The following is an 18,337-nucleotide window of genomic DNA, read 5'->3' on the forward strand; positions in this document are numbered from 1 at the left end:
CCTCCCTCCATTCAGCTTGTTAAAGGCAGCCCCGTGTAAGCACCCCGCCAGCCTGTTAGGGGAGGGATAATGAAGTAATCCATAGTCATTACTCAACCATCACCCTTGGTGTGCACAGGCCGCCATGGACCACTTAGTTGGAGGTGTGTCAGTGTGTGTGTGTGTGGAGAAAGGCATCCAGCTAAGGCATTAGTAGCGTGGAGGGTTAGAGGAGGCTGGTGTGGGACATAGGGACAGCGTCCGCAGGGTGTGTGTTGTAAAAAAAAAAAAAAGAGGGTGAGGGACAGGGAGCCTTGCAGGGTGTAAGTGTGCCTGTTGTGGTACACTTTAATTACAGCTGAAGGATAATTTGAGCAGTTATTGATCTCCCCTCGCTACGACTCGGGAGGAGGATTTCTCTCTGCTGTTATGACCTGCTGGGCCACGGGGGATGCATGGGTGAGGAAGGTGGCGAGAAAAAAAGGGAGTAAAGTTCAGGAGGAGAGCAGGTAGAGGTGGAGGCAGGCAGGCGAGGAGGCTTTATGTCGCCCATAAAGTTCAATATTATCACCCTGACCAGCCGTGCGGGGACTAAACCTGTAAATAAGCAAGGCAGCACCTGCTACATCGCTAAGGATGCTGATTTAAGACTATTTGTTTTGACCGCCTGTTTATTTTGCATGATGGCGCAATTTACAAGAGGCACGGAGGGTAAAGGCATGCAGGCCTGATACAACATCAAACACAACAGCATGACTCACAGCCGGACCCAAAGCCAATTCCCAGGTATTAGAGTGCTTTAAGTTTTATGATCCCCTATCACCAAACCTAATATAATTACCCCGCAAGGGCACTCTGTCTTTCAGCTACGGGGGGCGAAATGGGATGCTTGAAGAAAAGGGGGTGGATGCAACGGAGGCAGCAGTGGGCGGATGAGTGGCTATGAAGAGAGGGCACATGAAGAGAGGAGATGCACATCATTTGCAGTGTTTTTTTTTTGTTATAATGCATGCATGGAAGTGTGGGGCAATACCTGTGCAAGTAATATCACTCCTCTGTTTCTGCTACAGAAAAGAGCAGTAAGAGTTATTCACAAGGGAGGCAACAGAGAACCCTCAAATAGATTTTTTATTTCCACAGGTTTATTGAAAGTGGCCGATATAATAGAATTTCAGACCTTAAAAATAATGTATAAAAGCAAAGAACAGATCATTACCAGAACATTTACAGAACTTGTTCAAACTGGAGGAAGAGGACTGAAGCTTGATTTTAAATACAGTATATGTTTGCAAGGCTAAGCTTAAAACAAATGTGTATTTCTGTTGCAGGTGTAAAACTATGGCATTCACAAAAAAAGGAACTGAAAAGTCGTAGAAGTATATCTCAGTTAAAGAAAATGTTTAAAAAAGAAAAGATAAGCACAGGCAAAAAAGGAGGCTATTTTGCTAGTTTGTTTCCTTGTTATTATTATATGTTTCATCATCTTTAATTTTTTGAAATAAAGTATAATATTGGTGTTGATAGTAAGCCAATGCAATTATAACAATAGAGAGGGGCAGGTACTAAAAGTTTTTCTTCATCCTGCTCCTTTTCATTTATGGTGACTATGTGTACATTATGTAAATATGTTCAACCATACGAATGGAATAAACCAAAATGAAATGAAATGCATACCCAAACCTCGCACCAACACACACACACACCCGTCGATCCTCTCCTCTCCTCTCAGATGGTGTTAAGTGGTAGTCCACCATCGTATGGGCAGTGACCTTAGCCGTGTTGTTATTAATTGCCTCATTATTTTAATTAAGAAGTAACACCCAGTGTGAAGTGGAATTGACAGAGCCGCCTAAGAGTCTGTGTAATTAATAGAGTCCATTCTGAAGGTCAATCCTTAGCGCATCTGGAAGAATCGAGACGACGTGCGCGTACGTGTGTGTGTGTGAGTGTGTGGTTTCTCCTCTCAGCTATTTTATCATCCTGCATGTTGTTGTATGAGACTCGTATGATTAGCTCCTGTCACGCCGGGCCGTAAGTCATTTTCTCCCTGACGCCTCAATCTCTGCTCGCCTCCGTCCAAATGCGAAAAGTGTCACTGTGGTCGCAAGTGATATACACCGCCATTATGAATAAAATAACCGTCGTTAGGATGTCCAATACTGCATTATCTCCATCCCTGTCTCTCCTGCTCGAGCCGTGAGACTCTCCACAAGGTCAAGCAGTGAGTTCAGAGTTTATGTTTTGTTCGGTGCTCACCCTCTAGAGGTCGAGCAGCACTTTCAACAATTACTCCTCCAGCCTGAAATTGGAGTGTCCCTCGCCTCTCTATCATTTTTTGCGCGTCTCTCATGGATTCTGAGCCTGTTTCGGGCCGCGTTTGTCTACCTTGCTGCTCGGGGCTGACATGCGAGGGACGCATAAAAAATTCATTCTTGAGGAAGAGCCACCGAGAGAGACGGGAGCACGAGGAGCAATGTCTGGGAGAGTGACAGAGAGAGATGGAGAGAGAAGGTTAATGTGGCGAGCGAAAAAACCGAGTCACAAATGAGAGAGTCTGGGAGAAAAAAAAGCGGGTATGACGCCTGACGGATGGCGATGTCCAAACACTCGGAAGAGAGAGGGGGGGAATGCTGTGGCAGTGGTGTAAACAGTTAATGGCTGGCAGGCTTTCTTCTTTTAAAAGGTTAATTACATCTAATCTGTGCACGAGGAGCTGTGTCAGAGAGAGAGACATTAATAAGGCATGACAAGGCAGAGGAACAGGTAGGGCAGCAGTCTGGGGATCTGAGGGATACTGTCATCCACTCCGCCTATACCAGCCAGCTAACAGGACTAGATAAAAAATGCTAATCAGTCATCAGAGAGGAGGAGAGATGAGAAGCTGATGCGAAGTGGGATGCTCAGACTTTGGAAAAATAAAGTCACTATTGGTTATATAATTGCAGTTCTTGCTTAGCTGTATGAAAATACCATTTCTAATTTAGAGTCTATCTGCAGCGAGATCGCACGGAGAATTTTCTGTAAAAAAAAAGATGTTTTTCTCTTTAAACCATCCAACTCAATTCCCCGTACCTACTCTGAAAAGGCAGTCATCTGATAATGTTGCATCCCTTTGGGGTAAAATATTGCTGGGAAGTGAAATCCAAGAAAAGAATGCTGAAAACAATCTTAGAGAAAATCAAAGGAAAAATAAAAGGGAACAAAAAGGAGCTCTGACGCTGCATCGACACAAGAATGAGTATTTTATACATCTAAGAGAGCAGCACCTGTACACAGGCAGATGTATACATTCAAAGAAAACCAGCAGCAGGCGCAGCGAGACCTGGTTCTGTCAGTGTCACCGAGTCAAGTCTTATATCAAAGAAAACAAGATCTGAGTCATCTGCTCGGCGGTGAGGCTTTGTTTTAACTTCAGACAGAGAGTGGAAGTGATGGCTGTGAGACAACAGCCAGCGAGACCGCTCCCCGCAGAAGACACTAATCCTCGTGATGGCATTATCATCCACACATCGGCCCACTATAGAGCAGGCAGACGCGAGTGTAGGACGCGCCGCTCGCTGTGACAGCTGGGGTCTTTATGCTGGGGAGGGAGGGAACAGCTCATTACTGGGGATGTTTCTCAGTGTTTTGATGGGTAAATAGAAAAACTGCTATCAAAAGCTGGAGCTGAAAGCCAGCGCATTGCCTCCCACTTAATCTGGATACGCATGAATGAGAAATAGGATAATATCATCAGCATACTGTCATATCTTTTTTTTTCTTCTTTTCTTTATAAAAAGGAAGTGAAAATATCAGCTGCCCCTTTTTCAGTCAGCAATTTGTGTATCAATGGGCAGCTGTCAATGGGGGTACTTTGAAGTGGTGGAGGGGAGATAAGGATTATAATTAGCTGCTTGCTGCCAAGGAGGTGAATGGAGCTGCAGGTACTGTAAGGAGAGGCTGACGGTGTCTGGTCCCTCTTCCTCCTCCTCCTCCTCCCCCTCCTCGTCCGGCTCTTCCTCCTCCTTTGCCGCCCACTTCAAAAGATTGAGATGAGAAATCAGTGGGTGTAAAAGTCAATTGCCTCCCAACAAAACTCGTGGCAATCTGACTGTGGCGCAGTGATTGCGTTTTATTGTCCAAGTGCTTCAGTCTTAATGCATCTCGCCGTATCATGAGCCGGCAACTCACCCCTGTAGCCGTTTGCAGATGCTCCCCGGTGAAATTCATTGCTCATCAATCCATCACGTGGGTTTTTTTTATTTGCCTTTTTTATTTGCAGAAGCATTCGGCAGGAGGGGAAGGTATTGTGTTGTTTTTCCCTCTTCCGACACTGGAGAGAGAGAGTGAAGGGCTGCATTTCATACTAAACCACACATTTGGATGAGGAGACCGGTACACCACAGAGTATAATTGACGTGCTTTGCTTTAACTGTACCATAAAATATTAATATGTTGAGTTTGTTCATGAAAATGCCATAATTATAAAAGAAATTTAGGCCGTGCGTGCTCCCTGCTGGGTGCATTTTCTTTGTTACTTGCATCTGTGCTTTTTTGCCAGCTCCTACAAAAAAAAAAGAAAAAAGTAGCCTCTGTCTGATCTGAAAAAAAAAATACATTTCTCATTTACAGACTCTGATAACACGCCTTTTTAAAAAATGAAAAACAAAAGTTGAAAGCGACTTCATTTCTTTTATCTCACATGGACCCACTAATGGCACAAAAACCCTGGGAAGCACAATCAGAACTCTGCAAATGAATCACTCGTCTTAGTCATCTCTGACTATGCCGCCATCACTGCGGAGCCAAGGAAAAGTGCACAGGCAGCAATGTCATAGCTGCCCTTTTTATCAGGGGGAAACCTCAGAGGCCTGATCAGACTCATCTGGACTGGCTGAGTGGATAGATGCAGATCTAGGAGATGCCTGAAGGCTAGACATCCCCCAATTAGAGAGTGAAGACAGGGAGTTCTTCTCATACTTTGTGTGTTTAAGGTGAAACTATTTCTGGCATCCAAAGCAAAAAGAAAATACACAAAATACCAAAGCTGGTCCGGTTTTAAATTAATTCATCAAAACACTGACAGCTTCACAATCTGTAGTATGTGTATGCGTGTGTCCGTGTTGGTGTGCATGTGTGTGTATGCTTGGCTGGCTCGTTTGTGTGTGTTTTCACTTGGCAACCGAACGCAGGTCAGACCAGCCTCGACACTATGCACTTTGTTCTTGGCTGAATGACAGAGATCCCATTTGCTGGATGCAAATTAGGAGCATTGTCAGTGCCCCTAATTCAACACAGCTCCTTTAAAAAAAAAGTGTGGCTTTTTTAACAAAAGTGTTAATAGATGGGTAGCTCTTCACAGAGGAGGCGATCCTATTGTGGATAAGAATGAGTAATGTCGCCATGAGTAAGTTCCACTCAGCGAGCGCGCGTGAACTTTAACTCACACGCTGCAGTGTCGACTCATGGAATTGTAACTCATTTTGAAAAAGCTTGTTGCCAGCAAATGTGAACGGTCTCATACGGATTCATACAATCAATTTGCTTTCTGGCAACGAGGAGATGTACAGCAGAGAGAGAGAGAGAGAAAAAATCTGCAAATGAAACAAAACAGACAGGCTGCAGTGTCTTTCTGTTGAGTAATCAAATAATTGGGTAAAAGTAGGAATAATGTAGAGTATAATGTGTCCTACACAAATGTAACAAACTCACAGACTGCACAAGTGGGAGCTGCAACCTAACTTAGAAAATGGTGAGCCACAGCAGAATTCTGCAAATCTCAAGTGATTTGTTGCAAAAATAAATCTTGGAGACAGCACATCAGTAAGAAACAACACATATCCATTTGCAAGGCAGATTTCTTTTCCTCTGGAGAAGTAGCCTAATGCACGGTATCCTGAAAACAAGATGTTTTTTTTTGTTCAAAGTGAAAAATGGCAGACCTAAAGGCTGCTGCAGGTTTCAGAAAGAGTGTTGCTCAAAATGTTTGATGACATTAAATTTGTGAATGTACAAGGCCCTTTTTGTGCCAAAATTGGGTTGATGCCTACTGTTATTGGATTTTCCAGCATGCATTACTGTCGTCTTTTCCATCTTCATGTTTTTCTTCATTGTCTTGGTTTAGCACATCCCTTAGTGGAGATGCTGCGAGTCGGTGGACTAAAAAGCTTCACTGTAGAATTTAAGACCAGTATGATTTTTCAAAATGCTATGTATACCGGTATACACACAAAATACATACTTGTGTGTGGATATACAGGTACAGTGTTATAGTGACTGTGTGTTCTCTGCTGCTGTAATATACAGTTATGTATTGTCCATAGGTCAGAGCAAAAGCATGTGGTCTAACCTCGGCCTTGTGTCCAGTCAGACCGGGGCAATAGTGTGTAAACTGTCAAACATTTTTAATCAGATTACTGGGTAAATTGAGCCACTGTAAACCATGTAAATGCTTTAATCTTAGTATTACATTAATCTGGTTATCCAGAGTAGCCAGGTGTACTGGCTTTTGGCTGACTTATTCCAGCCAATTTCCTCCCCGTCATGTTCATGAGGCATTTTTAAATCTCACCTATAATGTTATGACTGGACTCATGGAAGAGGAACAGGCTTAATGACGACTGGCTCTGTCTGCTATTATGGCCCATAATCCCCTGGGAACAAGTGCTTGGCAGGTAGCATAATGTCTATTTCTCTCTCTATTTTTTTTTTTTTGTCTCTGCCACATTAACAGAACCACACTTGTTGTTTCTTGTCAGCGTGACAGGTGCGACACATTGTGTACAGATTACATGAAAAAGGCAGAGCGATACCGTGGGAACATAAGTCCATTCACTCTGAATGATGGGCTGCTGCGTCTGGAGCCGTTTTCTGTCATGATGGATGGCTTTGTGTATAACATGTGCTCCCCCCCCTTCCCTTTATGGGATGTGTTTCTACAGCTTTAATAAAACAGCTGATGTTGAGTTGAGCTCGTTTTCTGAGTAATTTTGCTGCATCTAAAACTCAGCAGTGAGCACGGGGAATTAAAGATGAATAAACCGAAAGCATATGTACAGCAGGCTACTTCCTTGCTTTGTGATTTTGCCTGCTCACACAAGTGTGGTTTTACTTGAAACTATGTGTGGAGTTGCACTGATATACTGTGTATGAATGTGTGAATTCATCCCTCTCGCACTCTGTTTAGATAAATAAACACAAATAGGCTACAAACGCACACACATTGGCCTATCGCATTCGCCAGTTGTGGTGTTTTATTTTGAAAATTGACCGGATTCTCTCGTGTTTCTCGGTTTGACTTCCTGCCAGCGTCTGCAGTGAACGACACAATCGCCAAAAGGAAACTGTCTCTGCTTCTCGGCCATTCACGGCGCTTCGCGATTAAAAAATCGACGCTGTTAAAATCAATTTGCATTAACGTGTTAACGTGATTTTTTTTTCACTTTATATATTTGCTTTTGTATTTACTTTTGTAAAGGAAAAATTCTCAATAAAAATTAAACACATGGGAATAACATGATTTTTTTTTTTCTCTCAAATTATTCTAAATCTAGCATGTGCATCATACAATGTTATCCTGGCACATGTTTTTTTTTTTTTTTTTAGTCCCCAGGCAAATACATTTGTTTACCACCAACATGTGCAGTCAGCCTCATAAAAAACAACTTTAAAATGAACCTGATTGACTGTTTAATAGTCTGTGAATGATTAGATTGTTTATCACACGACATGGGTCTATTCTTACACAGGCTTCCCTGGCAAATAACATGTTCATAAGCGCCCACTGGATCCTCCCCCTGTTGCTCAGACAGATGTGTATTAGAGAAATCAATTTTCATTTGCGTAGTTCTGCATGTCAAGAACATCAAACACATGCAGATGTGCAAAAAACAAATTTATTCATTTTAATTTTTCCATATGAAGAGGATGGAAATGTATATAGTGGGGCTGTCAGATGTAATGTACATTTATACACATCTTGATAAACACGCGAGGGTTAACGATGGGTAGGGAGCCTGGGTTTCTTTAGTATACACACACACACACACACACACACACACACACACAATCTCACAAAGCATCAGCCAGCCACTTTCTCTGTGTTTTTTCTCACGTTTGGAGAGACAGATAGGGTGACTTGACTGAAACCCCCTGCCTTGCTCCCCATAGGCAGCACATGTCAACCACCTTCTGGGGCCTTGTCAGCAGCCAAAAGGTTTTAATGGAACTGTGTTTTGGGATTTGCGCATGTCGTCGGGCTTGTTCGAGAGACGGGAAGTGTCAGGGGGGGAAAGAGAGAGAGAGGAGAGACCTCTTTGAGTATAAAGCCGTTGAAAGGAGACATGGCGTCCGCCGAGAGAATAGCTGCTCCAGTCCTCGCTCTTATCCCTCCCTGCCAACACACACACACACACACAGATGCAAACTCACACCGTCAGCCCTCTCTCCCAGAGATGTTCTCTGCGAGCGCCTAACTTAGAGATAGGCCTGCGTGTTGGGTGATTGAACTGCCGGGTGCCTATTCTGCACAACACATCTTCATTTAGCCGGAGTGAACACCTGCAGAGATTGGGATGTGATTCACTTTTGTATGCCTCCCTCTCTGCTGCGACTACCTGGCTCCCACAGTTTGACTGGGAGTCAAAACATCTCACTGGAAAAAAACATTCACAACTGGATGTTAACCACTACAATTTACATTAAAGTAACATTCATTTAAAATGTCAGATTTGAATTGGGAGTTTTCACATGAGAATGCAGGAAGTCTTCCATCTGTTTGTTGCCTTGATTTCCCTCTGCTAACGTCTGGCCTTCCTGCCCTGCTGACATTCGTGTCATTACATTATAACTTTTCTGCAAATAGCTCCCTACTGAAAAACAGATGTTTGTCATTTTTGGCAAATTTGTTCTGAAGTTTGATTTTACCTTACTTTATTTCATCTAAGCAGAAGCATTAGTTGAGAAAATGGCAACGTCTAAAAATACCTTGAGAAAAAAAAACAGTTCCACTGCAGGCTTTTATTGTGAAATGTACCATGAAGGAATATCCATCGTTTCATTAAGACATTTGTGTTGTATTTTGTAGCAATTATTGAACTGTAAAGGTAAATAATTGAAGACTTCCTTTTCTAACTGTCAAGGAATACCCATGATGGATTGTCGATTTCTTATTAATCCTTAATCACATCACACAATACATGAAAAAAAGAGGTGGATTCACTGAATTACGCATCGTAATTTTCTCTATTTTTTCTCTCCCATTTCATTCTTGTGTTTCTCACACGCTGTTCACTTCATTACAGCTGAATCACAGTCACAGTAAAATACCCTGCATTTATTGCTGGTTCATCAGAGTTGTGAGAGAAACTTAGGTCCCCACATCCCTACTAAAACCCCAGAGCTGTTATCACAAAGCACGGCATGGCGCTGGCCTCAGTGGATACTAATTGCAAAACAATTACACAGCAGGAGCGTCCCGTGTTGGCCATCAGACCTCTGCCCAATGTGACTATCACCGCAGAGAACGCCTGTGGTTACAGCATGGCCTCAAAGCAAGATAATAGCAGATAACTTGACATGATTACTACTGAATTATGTTGAAAGTCTCAGGGGACATGACTGCACTAGTTTGTCATCCCATGGTGACATATGAGTGTGATACCTCATGAGGTAATACAGCAAACACAAACAGGGAAAGAGAGCTGCAACCACTACTTTTTTCAATTGTGTTGATTAAAGCCCCAGTATGTAACTTATTTGCCTTTTTATTAGAACAATATCGAATATTGCTTTCATACGTATTTCACTGAAGTCGAATCACACCTGCATACAAATGAAAGCTTTCTCGTACCTTAGAATGAGTTGTTACAAGTCGTTACAAATACATAAGTGGGCGACGCACCGAACCGAGGCGGCCATGTTGCATCGCCATTTTTTACGTTCAGTGGCAGCGTGACCGTAGGTAACCATAGAAACTCACCGGAGCTGTCAGCTCGGGGAGAAAGTTTTCCAGGTAGCGCCTGTTAAAACTGTCACCACTGTGTAGTGTGAGGAAGGACGGAGGCACTGATGTTGCATTCAGGTGCAGTCAGGCAGACGGCCGTCGGCAAACCAACCGGATGTCATTTTACTAAACGAGTAAAACAATACGACATCACCATGACAACATATTGTCAGGCCTGTATTGTTTTGCCTCGTGCTGGTGGACCACTTGTTTACATAGACTCTTGTTTATCCTGTTACATGCAGCGCCTGTTGTCTGTCTGACGTCTGCCCGATTTCACGTGAATGCAACATCAAGAATTTGTTCCGATATGCAACCGCACCGCTAGATGGGGGGAATTCCTACACATTATACTTTTAAATGAATTATTGAGTTTAAAAATTATATATGAAAGTGTAAAAAAAAGTCAAGTCTTAAAATGTGCAACACTTTGCCCATACAGAAATGTAATATATGACATCTACTAAGTACGTCCTTATATGAAGAGTGATGTCACCATACGTGTTATGAAGTTCATATATCCAGATGTTGTATAAATGTAATAAAAACTCCTAACACGTGAGAATTTGCCATAGTAAATTCAGTATTATGTGCATGTGATATAACACGTTACAACACTATATATTGATGATATCTTTCATTTTTTCATCCAAGTTAATATCAAATTTTTATTATTACTCTTTTCTCACTAGTACGGAATAGCAGTTATTAACAGGCTTTGGGATGGATATACATTTCCATATATGTACAATATAGGAATATACATAATACCTGTGAAGTCTTGCCGTATACACTATATCAATATACAAATTTGCTCTGATTTGAAATATGTAAAGATGACATGAAATGTATGCATTTTGATTTATTTACAGTATATATTCCATTTATGAAAATACATTGTTTGAGGCACATTACATTTGTTTAAAACCATGACATCTCAACAACAGCTGGCCAGATTGCGATTGTGTGTACCACAGCTTTGCATATGTTTTTGGACAGCAGTGACAAATGTAAAGTGTTCGGCATATGGGTGCTAACTGTACTGTATACTGATAGTGACTGTCTCTTATTCCTCTTTGGAGGACTAGCTGTCAAGTGAACATACACACTTTAAATGAATCCTTATATGTCCCTGACAGGTGGGGTTTTTTTTGTTGCAGGGTGAATAATGACTGTCCTCATTCAGACACAAATGCTGCAGCAGTGTGACATTGTTGTAGCGCTGCCAAAGGGAGGAGGGCTGGGTGTGTGGGGTCCGACTTTGACACTGGAGAAGATATATCCCATCTCCAAAAGTCAACACTGATTTCTTTTAACCGTGACGACATTCAAGTGCATTCACAAGTTGTTTTTGTAACACTTATGGGTCATTGTGAAAGGCAACTAAGAATTATGCTCATCATTTAGCCATGGGAATATTATTTTAGTGACCTCCTGACCTTTTCTCAATCTGGCCAACATTTAGTTGTGACCCCTACATAATTATGAATATCCAAATATTCATTGTCCCCTGAGCATGAATCCTAATGTCTTTGGTGACCTTCTGACATTTCCTCTGGCGCCAGCGCTGCACCAAAGACCCATTTACACATAAGAAGTGTCTAAATCCTAATGTTGTAGCCTCTTGGGGCTGCTTACTGTGATTTAACATCTTGCTGTTCTGACCACCGTTTAACCTCTTGTGACTGGAATGTAAATACTGACTAGCAAACGCTTGATGTTAAATCAAAGACCAGACCAAACCGGTAAATATTGGTCTGTCCCCACTGTGAATCCGAGGGAGCGCACATACTTAATGCTACAGCGCTGAACCTCCTTCAAAAATCAGAGACGCTTACCCAACTTAATGTCATAATCCCTTCCACTTCATCAGAGCTGCAGAACTACCACCATGACGGCTCAGCTCACTTATTCCGTGGAGAGAACACTCAACCATCCAGCCTCATCAAGTCTATTTATCAGAATGATCTCTTTAAAGTCAGCTCTCCCCATCCCGTCGCCCTACTTAAAGCCATGTCGTGTTAGCGCCCATAGATCGTCTCCCTCATTCACGTCGTCACATCACTGTGCTTATTCTCTCATTACAGAGAACGGGGCATCAACTCTGTCTTCGCTGGGATTAATGTAACTGGATACTTTGTCAACATGTATGAACATCTCCATTGGAGAAACTTTGCTGTCATTACATAACCCTGATTTATGAAGTAAGGATACTACTACACTTCGATAAAATGGGGTTACGATTATTTTTCTGTCCATTTCTGATACAACTGTCAAAACTGACTCTTAAAACTACTACTGTGTTGCATAATTCTGCCTTGCAAATGATGTCTGATTATCACTGTGCCAGTTTGACTAAATGTTTTCCAATTGGGAGTCTGTCTTTCAATTTATTTGCAGCCCATGTGACTCTGTTGTCCCCATTTACCTTTCCTACCCTGTTAGTCCCAGGCATTCCTCAATGTATCCCCACAATCCTGTTTTACCCAATCCCCCTAATTACTCTCCCAGAGGACAGCTAGTCCTCGGATGAACCGTGATTTTCTCCCCTCGCTTGTTAAACATGCTTTTCCACATTTGAAAATAAATAAATAAAAACAGTATTTTGGAAGACTAAGAAAAAAGGGAACACCAGTGATCGTGCAAAATCCTATGTTGAAAACAGGCCACTGTCCTACATAAATCTGCTCTGTTGCTGCAGCTGAATTCTACCTTACTCATGGTAGAAAATTGATTCACAGTATAAAAAAAAAACATCCAGGGTCATTTGTTATTCTCTTTTGTTTTCCATCAATAAGTGGAGGAAAAACAGGATACTCTACTTAGACACTAACACTTTCCATGACTACTCCTTGGAGAATTGTAGATTTGGATATTTTTCATCATTTAACCCGAGGCTCCTGATGGCAAGTTTTACATATTTATGTATAAACAGTTTTCTTAAGGCGACTCAAACACTGATCCTTAAAAAGGTCACCGAATATCAAGGTTAAAGGTAAGACATATATCCTCATAAAGCTCTCTCCTCCTTAAGGAAGAGGAAGCTTCATGAGGATATACGGATAATCTCATGCTAAATGTGTTTGTAACTCCAGGCCAAATTGCTTATGGGCCATTATGTAATGTACCCATCATAAAATACCATGGCATGCTATTATCATCAAATGGAAATTTCAAGACAATTTTCTCAGTAGCGGTGAGCTAATGACAAGTTAGAAGAAACCCTCTCAGGTTAAATGCATCCTCTCTGTCTACAGCTGGAGATACGCAAAACAAGTGAAATGTCTACTGTTGCATCAAGTGGTTAAATATGCTGGTTTTTCCTGTATCAGTTCTCTGTTCTTTGGAGTCGATTTGTGCTTGAATGATTCAAACAACTGAAAACCTTCCAATCAGGTAGATTTGTTGCATTTGAACTGACACAGGTGCTGCAAACCCCTCAGCAGAGTTTAAATTACAGCTCCTGTTGTTGTTGTCCAGGCAGGTACCAGTGCTGCATTATAGCAGCACAGTGGTTCCTACACCTGTGTTTTACAAATATCTGGCAATGTTGTCACTTTCTTTCCACCTGCTCTATCACTGTGGAGACTTCATATTGTATCGTATTATATATTGGATATCCAAATAAAGTAAGGGAACCTGTGAAATCTAGCTCCACTATGCAACTGGGAACTTGTCTGCAGAGGTGACACACCTCCCCCAATGCTACAACTGTTCACAAGGTGAGCAGAGAGCCCCATTCTCATCTTTCAAATGAACTTGAATGAACTGAAAACTTCCATTTTCTTGTTAATGCATATTCTCACCAAAACCAATACATGTGCCTCTAATGTCATGTATATCCCTATAAAACAATAAAATCACTTAATTAGCTTATCAAATTGTGGACCACCTGCTATCGTTTAATCATTTGTCCTTCAGATTTAATTAACAGCACAAACATGTAATAATATAATATGTCTCTCAAACATTACCCTGCAGCACCACAACAGCACATTCTTCAAAATAAATGCACAACCTATAAACGGACGTCCGTTGTCAATAAAACTTTGAGCTACTACGCATTGAAATAAAAAACCACAACACACACAGCAGTCGTCAGATTTCTTAAAGGTACATTGTGTAGGAATTACTCCCATCTAGCATTGTGGTTGTATATCGCAAGCAACTCAATCGTATTTTTCATGCTGCATTCACATGAAATTGGGCAGGCGGCAGACAGCCGCTGCTCGTAACGGCATAAACAAGCCTCTATGTAAACAAGTGGTCCGTCAGCACGAGGCAAAACAATACACGTGACAATATGTTGTCATGGTGATTGTGGTATTGTTTACCTGACCCACGTTTTACCGGCTTTCTCTGGACTTCTGTGACTATAATGACATCTGGTTTGTTACCGACGGCCGTCTGCCCGACTGCACGTGAATGCAGCATCAGTGTAACGCTCCATTCCTCCTCACTGCGTTACCGCGGTGACTTTTCACAGACGCCACCTCCACCTGAGCCGACAGCTCCGGTGTCTCCACTGAGTTTCCGTGGTTTCCTACCGTCACGCTGCCACTGAACGTAAAAACATGGCGACACCACATGGCAGCCAGCACCGAGCTTACCCGCTCCATGTAGATATGAATGATATGAACGGCTAATTCAGAGCTGAAAGGAACACTTCAGTTTGTTAATGGGGGGGGGGGGGATTAATGAAAAACATGGAACGAAATAATCGATTTTCGTGAATAGATAACAGGAGAAGTTACACAATGTCCCTTTAAACGTGAAGCGCATAATATTTCAGTCGTGTAAAGGAGCAATTGCCTAAATACAGCACATCCCACCACCTCATTCATTAAACATTGCTGCCTAAATAATGTGAGGCAACTTTTCTGTGCCGGTAACTGTGGGTAAAATACAGTTGGAGAGGGGTCATGACCCCCGGCACCTGCACAGGCTAATCACCCACTCTGAGACTGAGGGGTGAGAGGTCTGAGGGCAGAGAGCAGGCACACACGTGTGCCAACCTGAATCTCCCACCTCACCTTTTCCACCCTCTGTCATTTCCTTCCCCCTCCCCCTCTCTCTCCCCCACCACACCCAGCCCACCGCTCCTCTCCTCTGCTGATTTGCTGCCTCGCTGCCGTTTCCTGTAGATGACTTGTCATGCTGCTATACGGCTGCCCCAGGGCGCCTAAGCCATCATCACAAATTCAGATGACTCTGCCCCATGATGCACCCAAACGGAGACGCGCTGTTGGCTTGTCTCTACTGTGACTCGCTTCCAATCTCTTTTTTAATCTTAACACATGATGTTTTTTGACTTACAGTAGGTTTTTGTTTTCCTCACATTGTCTTCATCTGCTGTCCTCCTCACTCATTTGCTCTGTACACGAGATGACACACATTCACAGAAATCCATACAAATGTAATTTAACCAGTGGCAGATCCTGTACTGAAGTCATTACCAATACAAGGTAAAAGGTGTAGCCGACTGGAATGATGCTCTGCTACTTTCTTTCCCCCCCAATATGAGGCACAAGAAGATTTGTAATTCATATAAACTGAGATTCATAGACATTTTTATTTGCATGTAAAAAAAAAAAAAAAAAAGCTACAGCGTATATAGACAGCTGCTACCGAAGTGAATTTAGTTATTTTATCCACCCAACTCTTGTCAGCTAGTAAACAACATCAAAACATCCTCTGATTTATCAGTCACTCTTGGCTTCTCATTATTCATGATGCACCTGCATGTGCATAGTTTGTGCTGCACCCAGCCCATGCCCCATTAAACCATGCTTCCAGTGTGGCTTCATACCACACTGTTACAACATCAATGGTATCCTCTTACATGGCAAGATGTTGAGCTGAGTGGTTAATAATACAGTATAACCAATATATATGAATTTGTCACCATAGTCGATAAGTTTATAATTTAGCAATTTTCTACTCACCGTCATGCCAAGGAAGGGTTCAGAGTCACACGAACAAACATCAACACAGCCACTGGGAGCTACTACTACATCAAAGCTAATAAAAACAGAGATCAAATTATTTTTTTCCGAACAACTTTTTCATGTGGTGGCTTCAGGACACTTGGCTCAGTACAGACGAGGAGTATGGAGGTATTTAGATGTTTCATATGTGTTTTGGACGATTCAAAAATGAGCACTATTCACCACCATTATATGAAATGGTACTGAAACTCAAAGTGTTTTGATAACTCTGAAAGTTTTCCAAACGATTGGCATGAAAAAGTATCCCTTTAAGAACAACACAGCCTACTATACTATATACTGTACTATACTATATACAGCATACTATGAGCTTGCCTACAGTAAGTACACCTATTTAAATGTACTTATTCACTTTCTGCCAATGGGTTTAATGCGTACTCTTTTCCTGTTGCTGCTTCCTCAGTCTAACAGAACTAAGAGCGTAAAACGTAAGCGGCTGCATTAACCTGTTCCTAGAATAACCATACTGAAGATAGTGGAAAGTTGTCATGGGAACATTTTCTCTTTCCTGAGCTTTGACTACCATCCCCTCAAAACCAAAGCACTAACATGAATTACGTAGATAAGCAACACAGAGATAACAGCAGAAAAATCTGCTGTGTGCACGTTGATGTGCCTTGTAAAGACTGACAGATGATGGCATCTGGCTCTCATCTGGGAAGGAACTTAAGCCTTTTTTTTCCAATTTCTCTTAGGAAAAGATGATGCCATTAGGTTTGCTAGCAAAACAAAAAGTTTAGCAGAATCTAAAGCCTACCTGTGTATTCATTTAACCTGCTCCAGGAGAAACAAGCTGGTTTTAAAACAAATAAATTCTGAAATTATACAAGAAAGCTGGTCAAGATATTACAAAACAATGCTTTATTTCATTTATTTATAGAGAGAGCCAAAGAATAATAAGCCAATTAATTTGAAAAACAAATGTGTGGCAAATTAAACTACATGGAAGGTCCAAGTGCAACACAGAATATTGAGATTAGTGATATTCTGTTCTGTTTTCTTTAATATTTTGATGGGCCTGTCGTTGTTTTCCATCTCTTATCACCTGTGGTGTTCACAGGTAATTTCATAATTTGTTCGTAACTGGATTAACTCGAAATTCTTGATGCACTCTTGTTGCAGTGGTCACAGGTGTTCTCACTCTTGTTGCTCTGAGGTTGTACTTTGGAGTCCGTATTTTCAATTTAGTCCTGCTATCCTGTTTGTTTTTTAATTAAACATAAGATCAAATTCCCCACACATCGACTTAAAACTAATACAATTATGCTAAGACGGTACAATTCTGAATCACTTAACATTTCAGAGATATGGCACAGGGGTGCACTCAGCTTTGTAATGTTCAAAACGGACGAGGCATGGCACTCAATACAATCAACAGTGGGATGTGTTATTGAAGAAATTAGACATATAGCCCCTGGTTATTGTCCAGGGAGACGCCTGAACATTTCCAAACATTGATATTTGTTCAATATTGACTCCAGATTGACAGCTGGATAACAAATGACTACCGACTGTGGTTTGCACCTTTATATTGATCCCTGTGTACACAAATAGTGTAAAAACAAACCAATTATTTGTTCAGATTACACATGCTCTGTTTGTTTTTTTTGCATTTTCTGGACTTTAAATGTGCCCAACACTGCTGGTACATCCCTGCAGTGCTACCAAACATCAGACGGGCGTTATGAGGACAGAAGCTACACAGTTGGTTTAAAAGACTTTGGTGATTCTGACAAGCACACAACACAAGGCCAACAAACTTTGAAAATGAATTGTATCTCATTATTCTCCCTGCACAGAAAAGCATCCACCTGAGCAGAACACACAGATAAATTGTTTGGCTTCACCTGATGTTCCCACTCACCGAAAACACACTGATCACAAACAGCAGACGTCTTTTTTTTGCTCTCGTTTTCTTTCTTCTTTCCTTTTCTAAAAATCACACACGTTGCTGTGGGGAAGTTCATGGATCATAAATGTGGAACGACTTAATGCACCCTTTAGCGGGTCTCGTTCATGCTCTGAGAGGCTGCCTGGAAGCAGGTCTGAGAGCAGCAGCAGGACTTCAGTGCATCTCAAGTGTGTGTGTGTGTGTGAGAGAGAGAGATGGTGTTACAGTACTGGAGATGCAATAGCTGGCAGCTGATGGAAGATATGTCTACTCCACAAATAGAGTGGCAGTGAATTATTAAAAGGAAAACGGTCATTTTGTGAAAAAGGGACAAAAAAAAACACACCTTTCCATACCTTTCACAACAGAGACCACAGTATGTGTGTGTGTACAGGTTGGCAGTATACACTCCAAGGCTTTAAAAGCTCTCATCCTGCAGGGATAGACTGGGAAATAAAGAGGCTGTTAAACTACCCT

The sequence above is a fragment of the Trachurus japonicus genome, chromosome 11, assembly GCF_045865225.1.
Source record: "Trachurus japonicus isolate A0001 chromosome 11, Traja_1.0".
Classification (NCBI taxonomy): domain Eukaryota; kingdom Metazoa; phylum Chordata; class Actinopteri; order Carangiformes; family Carangidae; genus Trachurus; species Trachurus japonicus.